Genomic DNA, 20,280 nt, shown 5'->3' with positions numbered 1-20,280 from the left:
AAGAATTAGATCTTTGCACAATGATTCAGCTACAAAACGCTCTTAGGAATTGTGATCAAATAAATGGCCCAACTGGATGTTCCCAGTCGGTGTACAGAGACTCAAACAACTTTCCCTTTGTGACTTCTGGGTTTTCTCTCATGGTCTTCTGTGTGCTGGCGAGATGACTCAGCAGTTAAGAGCACGAGCTGCTCTTTCAGAGAACCGAGGTTCAATTCCCAGCACTGAGGTGGTGGAAAATGACTGAAATGCCAGTTTTAGGGATTCTGATATCCTCTTCTAGGTTCCTTGGGCACTGGGCACACATGTGTTATATAGACATATATGCACAAAAAAACACATAAACATAAAATAAATCAAGTCATTTAAAAAAAAACAAGTTCTGACCGATGAGGAAGAAGTCAGGCGGAGGCATGGGTTTTATATTGAGCCTGTAAGTACTAAGATTACGTCTGTTCACGTTTCCTTGGCCAGACAATCATAGGCTCCATAACAGCTGGGAAATGCACTTCATCTTTGTTCTTAGCCAACAGAAGTGACAGAGTTTGGTGAGCCCATCATTGTCTGTGACACTATGATCTTGAATACATTTCAAAGTAACTTTCAATCCATCTGCCCAGCAGAAGGCAGAGGAGTTATAAAAGCAAACAAGCAAACAAACAAAAGTGTGGTTAAATACATAAAAAGATGCTCTTTACTCTCTGAGGGAAAGCTGTCATTGTAAGCCATGGTTTAGACCCACATTTCTAGTTTCTGAATGACCATGACTTATGAAGGTTCTTCCGCGGTTCAAGGCCAACAACACATAAAATGCTGTCATCTCTCAGCTGTCATACTTCCTGGTTTCCCAGACTTCCCTGCTTTGTATTTTCCCTCTTGTCTGCTTAATAAGGGAAGCAGGACATGAAGAGAAAGTTATTCAATGGAATTGGATAGGTTCCCTTTATTAGCTAGATTAATTTAATCTTTTCTTTAACGTGGGATTTCCCTACTTTTTATTTTACTAAATAGTTGAAAGAACTTATGAAACACACTCTGAAATACATGTGACGTACAGAATGGCCCAGGGAGACTAATTGCAGTTTTATGGCATTACGTAGCATGATAGGTTATTCCGGTGGGCATTAATTTGCCGGAAGCACACTCGGTTGGCTTACAGTTCATACCAGTGCTTCTTAGCCTACAACAGCTCACTGTTTCTTCTGGGTCCCTTGTAACATCCTGCATCTTTTCAGAAACTTCCCAAAGTATATGTTATGAGCAAGGGATATTTATTCCAAATTTCTAAATAAATATTTAACTTTAACTTTAATTATATTTGACATCAGGCAGTATTTCCTCTCCTGGTTAAACTCTAGGAAACCCTGAGGGGAGTTCGTTTTGTCAGACACAGTGGCTGCTTCCCATACATGCATCTTGTCTCTACACCTCATCACTGGCAGAGTCTGCTGAAAATGTCAGTGTCCGCTTCTTCGAGTAGACCTTGTAGCTGCAGTGCAGACCCAGGGTCCAGAGGGAGACCAAAGGAGAAACGCAGAGAGCAGGTCTCAGAAAGGTCATTCTCACCTTGAATTAGCTGTGGTCTCAGGCCCCTAAGTGACTTTGTATCCAAACCTTTAGGGAATGGCTTTGTGGTTTCTTTTATTTTAGAGATGGCATCTATTTTTCTGCCTCCTCAGTCTTAAGCTGATTTCCTGATCTAACCCAAGCAATAGAGCATAGAAGAAGTGTGAGTGTTCCGTATTGAAGCCTTGACACAAGAAACCTTGAGCCGTGGGAATTCCAGAGTGATGGAGAGGGGAGCTTGGCAGGCGCTGTTCCCAGCAAAGCATCAATTTGCCTGGTTAAAAAAAACAGGATAAGGAAACTTAAAATGAGTCAAAGTTAACTCTCAGTGACATATATGAAGAGGAAATTTTACTAAATTGGTGCAAACATGAAGATGCTTATGCACTGCTGTGATACCTTGGAACGCATCAGGGAGACACTGCTCCTCCAAGGCAGAATCACCTTGAAGGTCCACTGTCACTTAAATGTATTGTGGGATCAAGAGACACTCGAACTATCTAGTTTCTGGTTTCTTGTATCATAAAATAAATGCCCATTGGTTCAGTGATTCATAATTGACATATTTCACATTGTAAACACTAACATTTTTATGATTCTCTGTATAAAACTGATCCATAACAAATATGTATGTAGTATAACAATTTCTCTTGCTATGTTTTCTTCTAGAGTGCTGGCCTTTACCCACCTGGGTCTTTATCCTATGACCATTTCCTTGTCCAGTCACCCTCTGTTTACATGGTTTTGCCACTACTATTTATGATACATCATGATTCATAATGTTGAATAAATATTTAAATAATAATAATAATGATGATGATGATGATGGTCATGCTTATTTGTGTTTATAGTATTCCTTTTAGTTCTTTTTTCCCCAAAAAACTTGTAGTTAGGGATCACAAGGCAAGCTTGAGCCACTGAGTCCTTAGATAAGGCCTTAGGGCATTAGAATCTTTGGCTAAACATCAAATGCTGGTTTGTTTTTCCTAACTCAAGGTATGTACATGATAAATCTCGGAAAAAGAGTTCTGAGACAGACAACATGGTATACAAGTGGACAATCAAATCCAACAACCCATTTTTTCTTATTCCAAAATTAGTGTAGACATCAATGTGCCTCTTCTATCCAGGATTCAGTCAGATCTGTTCTGCTGCAAAAGATTTGGGGAGCACTTTAAAATTATTTCCTTCAAATGGTACTACTTCAAATGTTTATAATATGTCTCACTGCTCCACTTGATTTTATAGGAACAGTCATTTCCAAAGGACTACAGATGATTATTAACGGGTCGATGAGTAGTCAATCATTATCTTTTCAATTCCTAGTATTAAAAACTTCACCAGACTCTTTTTGGCATGTGCAATATAGAAAAGAAACTCTACTCGAAACAAAACTGTTCCCTTGAGAAAGGAACAATTGCCAATACGGTCTTTACTTTTAGTAGATTAAGCTCTCTAAGATGCTGTTCTACCTTGCTTCCCAATTAATAACCAGAAATTTTCAAATAAGACCAGTGATTCTGCACAGCTATGACCTACATATAAGAGGAAATGGGGCTTCATACTTCTATAATAGTCAAGGATGTTCTGTGATGTGCTTCCCCTCTGTGGTACTCCCCCGCTGGACCCTTGCAGTAAACCTGTTCAGAACATGGCTCCTGAGGGATTGGTTCTTGGCTCTTGGCCCTGTATTTGACTCAGAGGGACAGCTCCCTGTGATTTCACAAGCAGTCCCTGACACGGAGATGAAGGTGTGACTTTGCATGTTTGTATTGATTGGAAAGGAGATGCAGAGTGAGGAATGTTTGTGTATTGTTACTCTTCTGCCTCGTTTGAAGGGTTGGTCCAGCCATATCCTAGCCTAAAACCTGGTCCTAAACTTTTGTGAGAAAAACTTATGTTTCAGTGGCGTCTGTATTTGAGATTGAAAGTGGCTAGAAAATACGAGGTGAGCAAATGTTAGATGTTGACATAAGAAATTTATTTAATAAAGATTTTGCTTTTTCAAGGTGGACACATGGTGCATATCTAAAATGGCAGCATTTGGGAGCTGGGACAGGAAAATTAGGAGATTTTCATTGGCTACATAATGGGCTCCAGAATAGCCTGGGCCACTTAAAATTGTTTAGGACAATTGTTAATTGTCTTAAATTTGTTTTGTATATTTTCTGGTAAGGCCTTGGATAAATAATCCTTATTTAATGAGGCTCCATCTCTGTCAGGAATCAGCAAATGGATACAACACAAGGTTGCTTCAGATGCCTAAATTTGCCTTTAGAACAATTACGCTTCTAACTCTGAATCCCACACTGGTGTGGGATTGTTGAGGGAACACACACAATCTCTTGCCTGGAACTGAGATGCGTCTCTTTACAACAGTAGGACCAGTTTCCACATGGCAATAAGCAAAGGGAGTTAGTAATCGCTCACGTTCTGCTCTTGCCATAGGGCACTAGAACAAGCTGGAAGAAATGAACAATTTCCTCTTTGCTCTGGTGAAGCTAAAATATATATGGTCTTGTTTTGAACAGTTTCATCTCTTAACCCCTTCCCTGTACTTTTATAAGGATTTTAAACTGCAACTTTATTAATTATGAAATTAATTATAAAACAATAATATGGAAGACATTATTTGGACTAAATGGAGCATGCAAATATGAGCTGATGGTTATTAAAGTGAAGACTTTTAGGCCAACAACAACAGCAAAAAGGAGTTAATAACTGTATGCTCTATGGCTAGATATGTAGGTCACCATGGGACAAGACAAAGGCTAGAAGAATAGTAATGTTGTCATAACCATGCAAAGTGCACAGGGGTCCCTGTTGTCCTTCCCTGAACAGTAAAATAAAGCAAGCTCAAGCCACAAGAGGAGTTCTGTTCCCTCAGTGTCAACTCCTTCTTTCAGCCTTCCCCATGGGAGATGAGCTTTGGAAATGATGGGCAAAAAGCAAAAGTTGTTTGAAAGGCTAATTCTGCCGGGCAGTCATTGATCCATTATTTAAGAAGCAGGAACAGTTGGGCTATAACAAGCCCTAATCCGGTGGTCCTGTTGTTTTCTCCTCATCTATGAGAAACCATCAGCACCTTATAAAGAAGCTGCATGTTTAATCGTGTCCTTTGATGTGGTGCTGGGCGGGCTTGCTGCTGGAGGGTCTGTGAGAAATTGTATTGGGATAATGTGACATTTGTGCAGCCCAGAGAGCCTCCTCCTGTTCTTTAGTGTTGATTTCACAACAACCTCCAGGCATTTAAAGGGATTAGAGCCATTGGGACGCAATATAATATGAGCTCTTTAGTAACCCGAGAAACCATATAGTATGGGGGGGGGGTACCACTAAATAGCTTCATCTTGTATGCCATAAGAAGAAATTTTCTGTTTTTAATTAGCTACTCATTTTCTTCATAGCATGTGGCTTCAGATAATTAGGCTTCAGATATTTATAACAATGACTCTGGTTTTCCCATTTGTTTCAATAAAGCATTATGCTAATGAGGCCAAGATTCAGATTTATCCTCAAGTAAGCCAATAAACTCACATTGGCTTGGAAACAACTCCACCCATAGCCAAGCCAGCCAGCCAGCCAGCCATCTTGCAATACTGTTTCTTGAGGTCAGCTGAATTGAGGTGGAATGTTCACTGTGAATCTGTTCTCAGTACCCAATAAAATCGATTCATAGTCAATGGCATGGTAAGAGGAGCTCCTTCCTTAGGCAAAGAGTTTTGTAAAAATGTTGCCAAGCACAGTGGCTTAGCACCTGAAGTCTTGAGGAGAGCTATTGGCATTTATATGCTGGTGCTAATCTCTGTAGCAAGGTGCCTCTAAGCGACTTACACATTCTCCCTCAAATTCTATATCTAAAAAGCAGATCAGATAACGGGATGTGACTTACCGGGTAGTGAAGCAATACATGTATTGAGTTGCTGGTGTTAGTGCCAGCATTTTAGAGACTGCCCAGTAGTTACAGTAAAGAACGGAATCTACCAAGAGGTGGAGAGATGTGTTGTTCTTCCATTAAAAGCTAATCCAATTGGGCAACCACTTGGCCAATGGACTACCCTCAGGAAGACAGGCCCAACATTAGCAATGCTAAATTGGATAAGGCAAATAACGTATCTTCAATGAGATAGACACACTTTCCTTCTCTGAATTTTCACTCTCTGTGCATCTACTCTAGGGCCATTATGAGATTCCGTTGGATCTGCTCAATCTTCTTAATTCTGACTTAAAAAGAAATGAACTTTTCATTTTTATTCTTTTCTATTTTTTGGATACTGGCCACAATCTAAATATGCTGATCTTTGTTTGTTTTTGTTATGCTATTGAGTTTCCTTCTCTTTCTCTATAGCCCACCATGAAGATGTTTGTCCACCACATAACTGACCTCTGTGTTGATGTAAGTCAAATGGCATAGAGTTTTCTCTTTCTCTTCTCCATCTTCCTTCTCTGGATAGCTGCTGAGATTCACAGCGCCTGCCTGGGAAGTGTTGTTTGTCATTTTTTGTTTTGTGTGCTGCTGTTATTTTGGTTTGTTTGTTAACTCTAGTAAAAATGTTCTCCAGCTTTTTAAAAAGTATCTTCCTGAATTTCTTCATTTATAAGGGTAAGAAACTCCCGAGGACAATCTCTGGTGACAGTCTCTAGTTTTAGCAAGCAGGTTTCCAGCCATCATGGGATGATGGAACTGAAAGAATAATATATTTGTACTGCGATTCTGGTTCTTTGGGTTCCACACAAAGGCTGATTGCTATGGGTTCAACATGGAGAGTGCTCTCTGGCAGGCTGGCTCTCTATTCTCTGTGGAATGTCCCAACTTGAACATGGTTTGCCAACAGCTAATTCCAACTTAAATGAATGCAAATGGAAGCCCAGACTTCTATCCAGAAGCTGAGTGAGTCAGGGATTTCAGTGTGGCAGCTGGCTGTTTATGTAATAACTCATTGGATTCCCTCTCTGTGTGGCATTTTCTAATTTACCTGAAATCTTTACCTATAACCAGTGGTATTATGAGAGAGAGAGAGAGAGAGAGAGAGAGAGAGAGAGAGAGAGAGAGAGAGAGAGAGAGAGAAGAAAGTATGTGGAAAGAATTTAACCATGCAAACCTTATCTTAATCTTTTACCCAAGTGTCCCGTGTCTTGGCAATCTCAGGAATTTTATTGTAGTCATGAGCCTATTTACTGAGGTCATGCCTTCTGTTGCCTGAAAGCTCTACTGAATGAGGCAAACAGATGGGTGTGGATTGGAGATTTTCCACTTTACCTGGACAAACACAGAAAGATAGGGGAGATGGAGGAATAAATATCCAGATGCCTTATAAGCTAAAAGAATCACTAGAAGGAAGAGTTGGTCTCTGAGTAAACGGCTATGATTTTTTATAAGGGTTCTAATAGCTTTTAAGGACAAAAGTGGAAAAGGCTACAGTACATGGAACAACTGCAGTTCCGTGGTGTCAGCTACAGTATCTTAGAAGTCTCATTTCCCTTTATTGGTTCTGGAAATAAAGTTTATCTGAGTGAAAGTCTCTCCACCTCTGAACAGCAGAGAAACTGAGGTGTGATACATTTTATTATATTTACAAACATGACTAAAATGAACGAATTCTTAAAACAGCCCACCCTCCCTATAGAGGATATTTTTGTACTCACTTAAATATTATTAACTTTTGGGTCTAAGGAGATGATCCAGTCTCTAAAGTGATGGCCATAAACTATAAGGGCCTGAGTTCAGTGCTGTGTATGTACCACAAATAAAACTGGCTGAGGTAGCAAGTATATCCTATATATTCTGTATATCCTAGAGCCTAGCACTGGGTTGATGGAGTCAGAAGAATCTTAGGGCTTTGAAGCCATCCAGTGTAGCCAAATTAGCAAACTCCAGACTTGGCTAAAGACTCTATCAAATGATAAGAAAGCATAGTAAAGAGCAATACAGAAAGACACCTGATGTTCAGTTGTGGCCTCCACATGTGCGTGTAGCTATGCTCATACTGTGTTCATAGATGCACGTGTGTCGTACACACACAAATGGTAAACTTATTCAATACTTTCACAGTAACATCAAGAAAAGTTGGTATGTGAAATTAAAACCATCATATCCTGGATAACTTGAGTGGATCTGATGTCACCATATGTATCTGACAAAAACAGGGATCAGATCAAAGGTGGAGATAGGGCCTACCTTAGCAGTGGCAGAAGATGGGGCTGGGTTGCAGGGAGGGCAGCGGTTATTAGCTGGAGAACTAGGCAGCCTCTAGAGCCAGGGAAAGGTAAACAAAGATTCTCTGGCGTCTCCGGAAAGCAGACATCCCCAATCGCCTGTTAATTTCTATCACATATAATTTATTTTAGTCGTCTTCTCTTTCACACTGAAAAGGTAGTACATTTGTGTTGTTTTCAACTTGTGATGATTTGCTGAAGTGGCAAAGGCATGGAGGAGGGGCTGGACCTATGGAGAAACAGAGTTTAGCACTACTAAATGTGGTGAAGATACTGGGGCCTCTCATGCCTACTGTCACTGAAAGCTGTCTATGTCCCCAGACACATGGGTCTGTGACTGTGTCCTCCACACCTTCTTACTGTACACCGATCCTCTTACTCTTCCGTCTTCGTCAAACATCTTTTACATCTGCTTAAATGCTTTTTCAGTCAGGAGACACACTTGGGTCTATAGCCACATTTTTGTCCTTTCAGCTCTCACAGTGGTCGTTTGAGAGAAAAACCACCTACCTTGCCTTAGCTGAGGAAAACATATTTCTTCTTAAGCAAAAATGTTAAGTATTAATGAGCCCTAAAGGTAGTTATTACGTAGAGCCAAGATAAGGAAGTTCAATTTCAAGTCAACGGAACATTTGGTGGGCAGCTATTACCACAAGGTATGCGGAGTGTAGGAAAGAAGACCAAGGTTCGCTTCCAGAGAACTCACAGCCCTGCAAGCATGATTTAAAGAGAACCTGCAAGTTCTTTTTACTTCATCATGAGTAAGATAAAATAATACGCAGCTTAACATAGATTTCCCAACATACCATAAGAATTAAAGAACATGGCATGACTCATGAACTTATTGATCAGTTCAAGAAATATAAATTATATACTAAATGCGGTGTGCAACACATGTATTTGTGAATGAAGTAAAGTTCCAGCACTGATGTGTTTCATATTGTAACAGTGCATTCTCTTCTCTGTGAGTCAGCAGGTAGCCTCTATACCTTTTTAAGTCTTCGAAGTTACCCCTCACAGTCTGAACAGATTTTTGACACCGGAAACCCCATCACCTACCACCATTCAAGCTCTCATTAAACCAGTATTATCTTTATTTCCTCTGGAACCTTCCCTCTCTTTCTCTTTAAACCCTGACCTCTATTTCCAGTATTCTGGATCCTTCCTTGGTTGCTAGAGACAGCTTGTTTTAGTCATCTAAATCTTTTGTGCTACAATCTAGAAGACACACTCAGCTGGGGACATTAAAGAAAAGGAGGAGGAAGAAGAGGAGGTGGAGGAGGAAGAAGTGGTGGTGGTAGTGGAGGAGGACATAGAGGGGGAAGAGGAGGAGGAGGGAGGAGGAGGGGAAGGAGAAGAGGAGGAGAGGGGGAGGAGGAGAGCCTGGGTATGCTGGGAGGAGGGAGTCAGGAAGGGTAGGCAGAGCAGGCAAGCCAGGGCTGCCTGTGGCTCACCATAGGAAGCTCCGCTCTCCACCAAAAGGAAGTGGGGGTTACCAAACACATCAATGCTTGAGTTGTGTGTTCAAGTCCAACTTTGTTTAAGGCAGCAGAGAGAGCCTTGGTACTGATGGCTCTGGCTCCCTATGTGAGTATAGCCAGGAACAGCCTGAAGTTGCATTTTCTGTCATTTGGATTTGTAACTTTTCTTTTAAGGCATGTTTTCTTTCCCTGGGGACAAAGGGAAATTCACCATTTTCTCCTTAACCATTTTGATCTCTGTGTAGTGAAGTTCCTGCCATCAGAGCTCTTGCTTCTCGGCAGCCCTCCAGGTTTCCACAGACTCTGACTCTTCCACGACCACGTTTTTGGAAAGGTTATCTGCTTGTTTCCTCGGCTGCCTCACCAATTGCTCGTCCGCAAGCCAGTCCTTCTGCCAGTCTGCCTCCAGCTTTCATTTATCTACAAAAGTTGTCTCTCGAGTACTAAGGCATTGCCAATTCTCTGATTCTGGTTGCCCACACATAGTTCTGCCCCTCCCTTCTGCCTCCTATGAGTCCCTGTTCGTCCCTAGGCCTCTAGACTTATTAAATTCTTTCGACTTTTTTCTTTTATCTAGATGTGCATCCAGTGAAATTATTTTCTTTCTCTTTTCTTCATCCAAATATAGACATTTTCTCTGTGACCTTGCTTTGACTCTTTTATCTTTCCTCTTTTTTGGTATTTTTCCCCCTGCCTTAGTCACTCCAAGCTTGCAGAGAACAGTAGGTCCAAATCCTTAACAACCAACCGCAGGGACCTGTCCTGGGTCTGCTCATCACCGTCTCCTCTCCAGGACATGGAGGACAGTGTTCAGTTCCCTTCTCTGGTGCTTCTGAAGGAATCCTAACACATCTCCCAGTTGAAGACACATCTCTGTCTAGAGATAAGGATGGAATCTTGTGCATGGAAATAAAATATCCAGGCCCAGTTGCCCCCGTTCTCCATTTTAACATTTCCTGCGGGCGGTGTCTTAACAACATTCCATCCATACTGTTGATAGTGGGACCCAACTCAGTCTCTGTAACTGAATGTCAGAATTCAGGAGTTTGAAATCCACTTCTCGTAGTTATATCAGCGAAGCAAATTCCTCTTAATGCGTTTACCAGGCTGTGATGGAGACTTACAGTACTCTTTAAACCCTCGGTTTCTCACGTCTTTGTTTCCTTAGCTTGAGGCATACTTTTTTCTTTTTTTCCTCGTATATAACATATCCCAACCTCAGTTTCCCTTTCTACTCCTCTCCCCCAGTCCTCTGCCCCAGTACCTCCTCTCTCCTCAGATCCACTAATCTTCCATTTCCTTTCAGAAAAGAGCGGGCCTCCCAGTGATAAAGAACCAAGCATTACATAACAAGATACAATAGGACTGGGCAGAAGAACTCATATCAAGACCGGACAAGGCAATCTTTTGTTGTTCGTGAGCGTTCTTCTGAATCTCAAAATTCTCTCTACATCCCAGACAAATTATCACAACAGTGAACAACTTCTGAACTTCCCCCTTTACTTTTCCCATTGCATGACCACCTGGTATTTTAATTGCACAAACACCAGGTCTAGAAATTGTTTTTCTCTCAGCTCTCCAGCTGCTGCCTGCCCAGGCACTGCGTGAGGCATTCGTGGCTGTCCCAGGCAGGGCTTCCTGTCCATAGCAGAACGGAAGCTGTGCTTTTGGATGAACCCTCATTGTCCGGGGCTGAAACAGCGATCACTGCACAGTGATAAGACGCTTTCCAATGCAACAATCTGCACAAATCTCACTAACCTTGTTAGGGAGAAGAGGAAAGAAGGGGCGTTCACGAGACGACTGAGAACACTGTTTACCAGCCCTGCATATCCCAGCAACTAGAAGGAACTAAAACACACCCAGTGGTCAGAGTATTGATCTCGCCATGATTTCTCCCTTCTTGCTTTGCAAAGGGAGTATAAAAGGACACCCTGCTGTCAATTACCGATGAAAGAGTGGATAGGCTTAATTTTCAACTGAATATCAGGCATGACAATGTGTTCTGGGCTGTGTGGTTCTCCTCTCCTATTTCTTAGTAACCCATTGCTGAGCATTCTCCACGAGGGCTGAGCTGTAATCTCCTTTTAGTTCCCTGTTGGTGCTTGTCACCCTTTCTCTTGCATTCTCAGTTCCTTCTAGGGGCCTATTAGACAAAAGGTGCTCTTTGAAGGTTTGTTATGTAGATGCTGCTGCCTACAGAGAAACACACATCATCAGTCTGTCTTCCTGCACCCAAAAATATACTTGGTATAACTGCTTTCTCAATAATCTTAAAAATGATCAGGGGTTAAATAAAATAAAATGTTCCTGCTTTTCAAAGGGATCAATCTCCTCCACTGTGTGTGTGTGTGTGTGTGTGTGTGTGTGTGTGTGTGTGTGTGTGTGTGTGTGTTTGCTTTCCAGGTAAAGAGACATACATCCTCTTCAGTGATGGGAATGGCAGTGTTTGCCCAAAAGATGTGTATGTTAAGGTTGGAAATTCCACATTCACAAATACATATCCTGGCATAAAAGGTAACCAGGATACCAGCATGGCAGACGCCAGCATGGCAGATTGTTTTTATCATCCTCATCTCTGAAATTAAGCCAAAGTCATGGGGATTTGAATGAGAAATGTCTCCCACAGGTTAATCCATATAAACACTTGGTGCCCATTTGGTGGCCCCATTTGAGAGGTTATGGGTCCTCTATGAAGTAGAGCCTTGCCAGAAGATGTCACTGAGGGTGGGCTTTGAAAGTTTGTAACCTCACCTGAACCAGTTCTAGTTGGCTTTCTCTGCCCACTGGAGTGTAGATGTGATCTCTTAGATCTAGCTTTGCCTGTCATTGTCCTGCCTCCACTCATTGTCTCTCTCTCTCTCTCTCTCTCTCTCTCTCTCTCTCTCTCTCTCTCTCTCTCTCTCTTACCATAAGCCAAAATAAACTGTTTCTTCCTTAAGTTGCTTCTTGTGATGAGGTTTTTTTAGGAGCAGCAGGAAGTAACCGAGATCCACGAGATCCACGTGATAAGAGGAATAGCATTTTTGGTAGAATTTCCAGGATGCACTTGAGAACATCTTAAATATGCTTCGTATGTTTTCCCTCTTTGCTGGCACTCATTTTCAAATGAGTACAAACTGAAGTTAAACACGTACAATCAGAGACACGGTACAGTGGTTAAAAGTGCATAAATGTTCTTGCGAGTTTGGTTCCTAGCACCCACACTGGGCCCCTCACAACTGCCTGTAATTCCAGCTCCAAGGGACTTGCACACTCTTCTGGCCTCAGTGTGCATCTGTATCCATATGCACGTGTGCATGCATGTGTGTGCATGAGTGTGCATGTGCGTGCAGACACACACACACACACACACACACACGCACACACACAACAAAAAATAAAATTTGTTTTTTTTTTAAAAAGTAACAGGAAATTCTTTTGGTTTAGCTTTTTTTTTCTCTTAATAATGGCAACACAGGGCTATACATGTTAACACAAAATACTGAACAGCATCTGGAGGTGTACATTTGAAATTATGCTAGCTGAGTGCATACATCCCTAAGCTCTTACTGAGACAGTGTAAATACCTGACATGAAGATTCTGTGCTCAGTTCAGGGTCATGGGATTGGATTTCTTTCCTCACAAACTGCCCTGTTCCCCCTAATAATCTTCGCCCATTTCATTTCTTCCCCCCATCCTGACAAACAGGGCTATTATACTTAGCAACTCAGCAGAATGACAATCGTGTCATAACCTGTGTACCTCAGCAGCACCCCATGGAGCTGCTGTTACTGGTTTCTTTCAAAATATGCAAGCAGCAAATAAATATGTTCCTTGGATTGATTTCATGAGGTTGACTGAGGATACAATCATCTTGTGGGGTAGAAGCCATTGTTTCATTGCTGTTTAATGAAGCTTAGCAGGAGGATATCAACTCTCCCACATGAAAGCTGCCCCTATTTAGCCATAAACTACTTGAGATTAGGGAAGCTACTTTGCCTATCTCAGGTCCTAAGTGCCTAGGGTGGTGTTTGGTATGTAGTACGTGTCGGAAGCACGTTCGCTGAAGTTTTGTATCTTGTTCTGGTTTATCCTGTCTTTAAGTGGAGCAAAGAGATTCACAAAAGTACTTCTGGCTTTAGATGTCTATTGTTAAGTTTCTAGAAGCACATGGATATTTTTAGTTCTTAGAACATTATGACAAGCTCACATTTTAATTGTCTTGAGCCACAAAAGTAAATTTGGTTAAAGTTACGGTAGGAGTCCATATAACATTAAAATTTCAAGGGGATCATGTAGTTCAAAATGCATATTATTTGAAATAATACTAGCGTATGCAGGCTAAGAATTCTCAGGTGATACTTATGCAGAGTTGTGGCAGTGCTTTGCCCAGTGTTTGACAATGTTTACTCTCTCACTTTATTCCCTTTATCCAGACAACAAGCTTGATGTTCCCTTTTATTTCCTCTTAGAATAAGAAGAAACTGAGTCACAGCTGACGTGCTTCATTGATTAGGATTGGACATCTAACAAGGCTATCACTCAGAGCACCGGGATCCTAGTGTGGGGTAAGCAGTCTGCCTTTCCGAACCTTTCTTTATATACCTATAAAATTTCATCATGATAGCCACCTTTTAAGGGTTATTGTAAGAACCAACCTTACCAATGTTAAACGACTGACATTAAGTAAATGATGTCTGGGCATTTAATTCAACTCTACAGGACCTACCTTGCTCAGTGGACAGGGACAAAGTCAGCCAGTCAGTTATGTTTTTCACAGTAACAGAAACGACACTGTCAAGAAAGCTGATGGGAGTGAGAGAGGAGACATGACATAAAACTGAAGGAACACTGACCAAAACCACTGAGTTACCTGAGAAGGACACACAGCATGGAATGCGGGTGATAGGGACCACAGTGGATGGGATTAAGTAAATATGCCTTGCCCCGTGGCCTTTTGCAATACTGTCAGGTTGGCTGATGAGTCACTTCTATCTTTATAAATATGCTCTGTTCTCATGCCTGTCTCCACATGCCTTGTGTCCACCTACTACAGAATGTAGAAATAAATCCCCTACAGGGTTAGAGTTGCTTCACAGTATCTGTGGTTCAGTCTGTCTTCTAAGTTCAGTGGTCTGATTGTGGAAAGTGACCTTCTGCAAGCCAAGTTTCATTCAATGCTGGGGTTTCATCAGTGAATTTAGAAATGTATTGAACCTCCATAAATGACTAACTCTTGTTGGCCTGATCCTTACTTTACTCTAAGCTCACTATGATGTGAGATTGGCCAAAGGAAGACCTGAGAATGATGGGAATTGTAGAGACAGGAACTAAATTCTGGAAGATTGAATGTGCTGCTCTATATTCTGTGAAAGTAGAAAATGAGTTCTGTGGTTTTCTTTCGTTTGGCCTTCATTATGGTTAATCATGGAATTTAGGATCTTCTTTAATTTTAAGACTTAGATTGTGTATCTGTGTGTCTGTGTTATGTTTGTGTGTGTTTACACATGTGTGTATGTGGGTCGATGTGTATGTGTGTATGTGTGTGAGTGTGTGTGTGTGTGTGTGTGTACACTCATGCATGTACTTTTGGAGGCCTGAGGTTGACGTCAAATGCCCTCTGCTATTACTTTCTGCCTTATTTTTAAGGCAAAGACTCTCACTGACCCCGAAACTCACTGATTTAACTTTAGTAGCTGGCCAGCAAGCTCCAAGAAGCCACCCATCTCCTCCTCCACATTGTTCTTGGATTATGGGAATAGCCCCTCAAATACAGCCTTTTTCACATGGGTTTTGGGTAGATCAAACTCAGGTTCCCAGACTTAAACAGCAAGCAACTTACTGACTCTGCCATCTCCATCCCCAGAGACTAAGACTTTCAAAGAACAATTATGAGCCTGTGATTCAGTTGCTGTCTAAACTCAGACAGTGCCCAACATGAAAGCATTGCCCCCTATCAACAACATTTAAACAAATGTCTCTGAAATGGGATAAATGGGATGCATAAAAGAGATAAGAGTTATTTCTAGAGCAACAACCAGTAGTTCTTGCCCCATGAGTCTAAGCATGATCCCTCCATGTTTCTGTGATAGTACTGACCTAAAATCTTTATTTAGCATGTTATGAGAAGTTGACCCCAAAGGAAAATCTCAAGAGAATAAGAATCCTGCTATTTACATCTTAAATAAAGCCATGTCAAGATCGGAATGAAGCTGCTTCCAGGCTTGAGCCAGGGTTGAGTCGTTCCACTGGTTGAGTGGGTAGTGCTAATTCTCAGAGCTTAGTTTTAATTTGGTGTGACTAGTGAACTGAAGTGTTCTCAAAGAGCCTCTTGGAATGTCTTGCTTTTTCCACTATTTGGTAAAATAACAGAATTAACACGTATTTTTTTTGTTTGTATTTGTGATGCATATTCTACAATATGGCCAGTTGCTTATCCAGAGTCAATATGAGAACATTTGGAACCCTTGGGTCTGACCTTTAAAAAGTTCACCTGTTTAAGTGAGGCTGACACAAACTTACCTTCCTTAGGATTACTTGCAATTCAATAGATTAGAAATCCTAACAGCATTTTCAAACCCCCATCATCTTTGTCAAGTTATCTTGCCTAATTGCAGGAAAGTTACATTGCAAATTTTACCTACATCAAGGGAATGGGATGACATGTGATGTGGTGCCAAGAGTTAGGGCTTCTGGGTACATTTTCAATTTTTGACCTACTATATCCTATCTTCACTGGAGTTGAATGGCTAGGGTACTTGAAGTAGTTATTTTCTATTGTTGTGATAAAGCACCATTACCAACAATGGTTCATAGAAGAGTTCATTTTGGCTTATAGTTCTGGAGAAAGAGAGAGAAAGAGAAAGGGGAAGGGGGAAAAGGGAGAGAGGGAAAGAGAGAGCAAGAGAGCAAGAGAGAGCAGGAGAAAGAGAGAGAGAGAGAGAGAGAGAGAGAGAGAGAGAGAGAGAGAGAGAACATATTTGTGGGGAAACTTGGCAGCAGGCACCTAGAGTGGGAAGTTGAGAGACATTTTCAATTGCAAACATGAAGCAGAGACAAAACTGATAGTGGGGTGAGGCTAAAAACCCTTAGAGTCTAATTGAAGTGGTATATTTATGTAGGCTAGACCTCCCAAAGGTCCCATAACCTTCCCAAACAGCACCAACTGCAGACTAAGTGTAAATGTGTGACTCTCTGTAGGACATTCCTCATTCAAATCACCACAGTTGGGTATTGTAGATTTTAGGTTGAGTAAAGTAGATGTCACCATTTTGCATGGAAGGATTGAAAGTCAAACACTTTTGCATGCTTCTTGAATATTCTCCCAGATAAATAAATAACTTGCACCAAAATTGGTGATTGCATTTCAGACAATTTGGTTTACTAAATGAGTCTTAAATGGCTAATGTGTCCTAAATGCTGCATTTGTTTATGTATCAGGGGAGACTTGAGAAACAAGAAAAATGAAGATGAATTAGACTTAAATATGAACTTTGTATAAATAAATACATGATCTAGGTGGGCGGGGAAAAGTAAGAATACATGTAATACAGCTGGTAGATTGCCATAAGGCCATATGGAAATTATATACCAAGCACTAAGCAAATTTAGATCCACACTGGGAATTAGAAATGTATTCACTTGTCTTTGAAGAATTTCAGGCTACTGTACAGGACATCATTGCTTGTGTTTATCATGGTGAATGTGATTACAGATAGAGAATTACCATGTGGTCATCCAGAGAAGCTCTTATATAAGCAGGAGAGAGAAAGGCAAAAAAGAGTGACAAGCTCTCAAGATGGTGAAGGGTATCAGTAAACCATCATAAAAACTATACGAAATGGGAAGCAGTTAGCTAGCAGGGCACAGTGTCAATCATTGGGCATGAAAATTAATAAGCCAAAGGTGTCAAGACCTAAGGAAGGAAGGCAAAAGAAATTCATTTCTGTTGTTTTCCAAAGTGCAAATGAGTGCAAATGGGCTATGTGCCCTGAACTGGAGGTTTGGGTGTACAAACATCCAAGCTCCTGTGTATCCTTTCTGATCACTAATGTGAGCTGGAAGGTGAAGGTCATCAGAGTAGTGACTGTCCACTGCTTTAACTGACGTGCCACAGTCTCATGCGTCCTACTGTAAGATCTGCTGTTGATGCCTCACCTCACCTCCTTTGACTTTTTAAAAATATTTTACCATATTTGATATCAATTTAGTCTCAGAACATTATTATTTCTCTTTTAGGGAGCTCAGAAAGCTTCCTAGGGTTTTGAGCTATCCAGGCCCTGAGATCTGAGTAGGATAATGACTCTTCTTCTCCTTCTCCTTCTCCTTCTCCTTCTCCTTCTCCTTCTCCTTCTCCTTCTCCTTCTCCTTCTCCTTCTCCTCCTTCTCCTTCTTCTCCTCCTCCTCCTTCTCCTCCTCCTCCTCCTTTTCCCCTCCCTCCTCCTTCTCTTCTTCTTCTTCTTCTTCTTCTTCTTCTTCTTCTTCTTCTTCTTCCTCTTCCTCTTCCTCTTCCTCTTCCTCTTCCTCTTCCTCCTCCTCCTCCTCCCTTCTCTCTCTCTCTCTCTCTCTCTCTCTCTCTCTCTCTCTCTCTCTCTCTCTCGGTTGCTGCCCATGTCAAAGCAGATGGCATCTCAATTGTCTGTTACCTATTCACCTTCTTTTCCTTTTCTTTTACATAGAACTGACGATAGATACAGTCTTCTATAGATTTATCCTCCCTGTTTTAAGGTACTTAGATCTTATACAGTTTTAGAACTTTGATCCATGCTCATGAGGTTCATGAAGCTGCTAAGTACATTGTAGCCATGCACTAAGGCGGTGAGTGTGGCAAGGAATAGGGAAGTTAAGTGGTAGCTCTGTAAAGGACAGAGGACAGTGCTGCTACTGAAATGTGGAAGAGCTTGGCTATATGAGACTTGGTGTTTTTCCCTTGGCCTTTTTAATATCCTTTCTTTGTTCTGTACATTTAATGTTTTGATTATTCTGTGTTGCGGGGAGTTTCATTTTCCGTCCTATTAGTGTTTTAGAAGCTTTTTCCACCTTAGTAGGCTTATCTTTCTTCAGATTAGGGTAATTCTCTTCTATGATTTTGTTAAAAGTTATTTTCTGATCCTTTGACCTGGGTTTCTTCTCCTTCCTCTTTTCCTATCATTTGTAGGTTTGGTTTTTTTATAGTGTTCCAGATTTCCTGGATGTTTTGGGCTGGGATTTTTTTGTATTTATTTAAAGACTCCCTCCAATAGATAGGCATGATCCCCCAGTTGAGGGATGGGACCATCCATCCATCTCAAAAGTTTTAACCCAGAAATGTTCCTGTGCATAGAAAAGACAGGGACAAAACTTGAAACAGAGACTGAAGGAAAGACCATCCAGAAGTAACCTCACCTTGGGAACTATCCCATCTGCAGACACCAAACCCAGACACTACTTCTGTTGCCAAGAAGCATTTGCTGACAGAATCCAGGTATGGTTGACAGGATCCTGAGAGGCTCTGCCAGCACCATATCAATATAGATGCAGATGCTCACACTCAAACATTAGACTGAGCCCGGAGACCCCAATGGAAGAACTTGGGGAAGGACTGAAGGAGCTGAAGGGGACTGCAAGGGAAAGGAAGACAATATCAACTAACGGGACCACCCAGAGCTCCAAAAGATTAAACCACCAACTAAAAAGTACACATGGAGGGACCCATGGCTCCAGCAGAGGATGGCCTTGTCAGACATCAATGGGAGGGAAGGCCCTTGGTCCTGTGGAGGCTTGAGGCCCCAGCATAGGGGGGGATGCTGAAGTGATGAAGCAGAAACAAAGGGGAAGGGGAGAAAGGGGATAGGATGGGGGATTTGTGGAGGGGTAACTGGGAAAGAGGATATCATATGAAGTGTAAACAAAATAATTAATTAGAAAAATATTTAGCAGTTTCTCTGACTGAGCTATCTATCCGTTTGTCTTCAAGACCTGATATTTTCCATTCCTCTTCATTGAGCACGCTGATGAGGCTTTTCTCTGAGCTTTGAGCTGACTTCCTAAGTCTCTCATTTTAAGTTTTACTTCTGTTTGGCTTTTCTTTAGTAGTTTTATTTCTGTGTTAAATTCTATTTTCGTAGCTTGAGCTTTTGAATATTCAATTGTTTGTGTTGTCAGTCTTTGTTAAGGCAATTATTCATATCTCCTACGAAGTTCTTGAACGTGCTCATAATTGCTATTTTCAGCTTTAGCTAAATTGTTTTTCTCGGAGTCTTGCAATAGGGTTTGCTGGCCTCTGGCAGAGCACATTATCTTGGTTGTTCGTGTTTGTGTTTTTGCTGTGGCTGTTTTTTATTTGAGGTGTTTCTTGATGTGGATACCTGGTCTTGCCTTCGTTGAGTGAGTGTTGTGGTCTTTGCTGCTTCCCAGTCGGTTGGATGATGAGCTATTGAATGATTTTTGATTTTAAGTCTTGGGTCCAATCTGGGTTTCAGGGTGTAAACTGAAACTGATCTCAGGTGACCATGATAGGCAGGGCGAGTGGTAGGCGAGCAGAAGATAGGCAGGCATCTTTAGTTGTCTGTTGCTAAGGTTCTGGATTGGGTACCATAAATTCCCAGGAACCTGCAAATCCAGAGGTAGCTAAGAGTCAGGCTGGCTGGAAGGCTGGCTCTGGAAGTTTCTACCTGGATTTCCTGTTGGGGAACCGAAGTTCTGGTTGGGACTCTGGGTTCAGATTCCAGATTAACACTATCGAAGGAGTGGGTGCTGGTGAGCAGGCAGGGGAGGGGGACTGACTGTGGAGGTCTCTTAAATTGAGTTTGGATCAGGCTCCACATGGTCTCGGTCCTGCATCCCAGGGGACCCAGGTGATGTACTTGAATTAGGCTTATGCCTAATATTCGAATCCATTAACACATCCATGAGAGTAGAAATTGGAGCTTATGCTTGCCTTTAAGAAAGCCATCTTTTTACCCCTCTTATGAAGAGTCCGACGAAGGGCCTAGATAGTCCTAATCTACAGAAGATTAGTTCCTGAAAGGTGTCAATGGAATTGTGTATAAAGAA

General features: G+C 41.5%; 1 long non-coding RNA gene across 3 annotated transcripts in view; it reads left to right on the top strand.

Annotated features, from left to right (window-relative positions):
• The window catches only part of LOC102550644 (uncharacterized), a 186,537-nt gene that overhangs the window by 82,704 nt on the left and 83,553 nt on the right, over positions 1-20,280 (top strand). For all 3 annotated transcript variants that reach the window (XR_015686382.1, XR_015686383.1, XR_015686385.1), the window contains one exon: positions 13,719-13,814. This is a non-coding gene — a long non-coding RNA (uncharacterized LOC102550644). The remainder of the gene's footprint in view (positions 1-13,718; positions 13,815-20,280) is intronic.

Source organism: Rattus norvegicus, chromosome 4, assembly GCF_021556685.1.
Source record: "Rattus norvegicus strain SHRSP/BbbUtx chromosome 4, alternate assembly SHRSP_T2T, whole genome shotgun sequence".
In the NCBI taxonomy this organism is placed as follows: domain Eukaryota; kingdom Metazoa; phylum Chordata; class Mammalia; order Rodentia; family Muridae; genus Rattus; species Rattus norvegicus.
The sequence above is the reverse complement of the archived record's forward strand: the minus strand, read 5'-3'. Positions and strand labels throughout refer to the sequence as shown.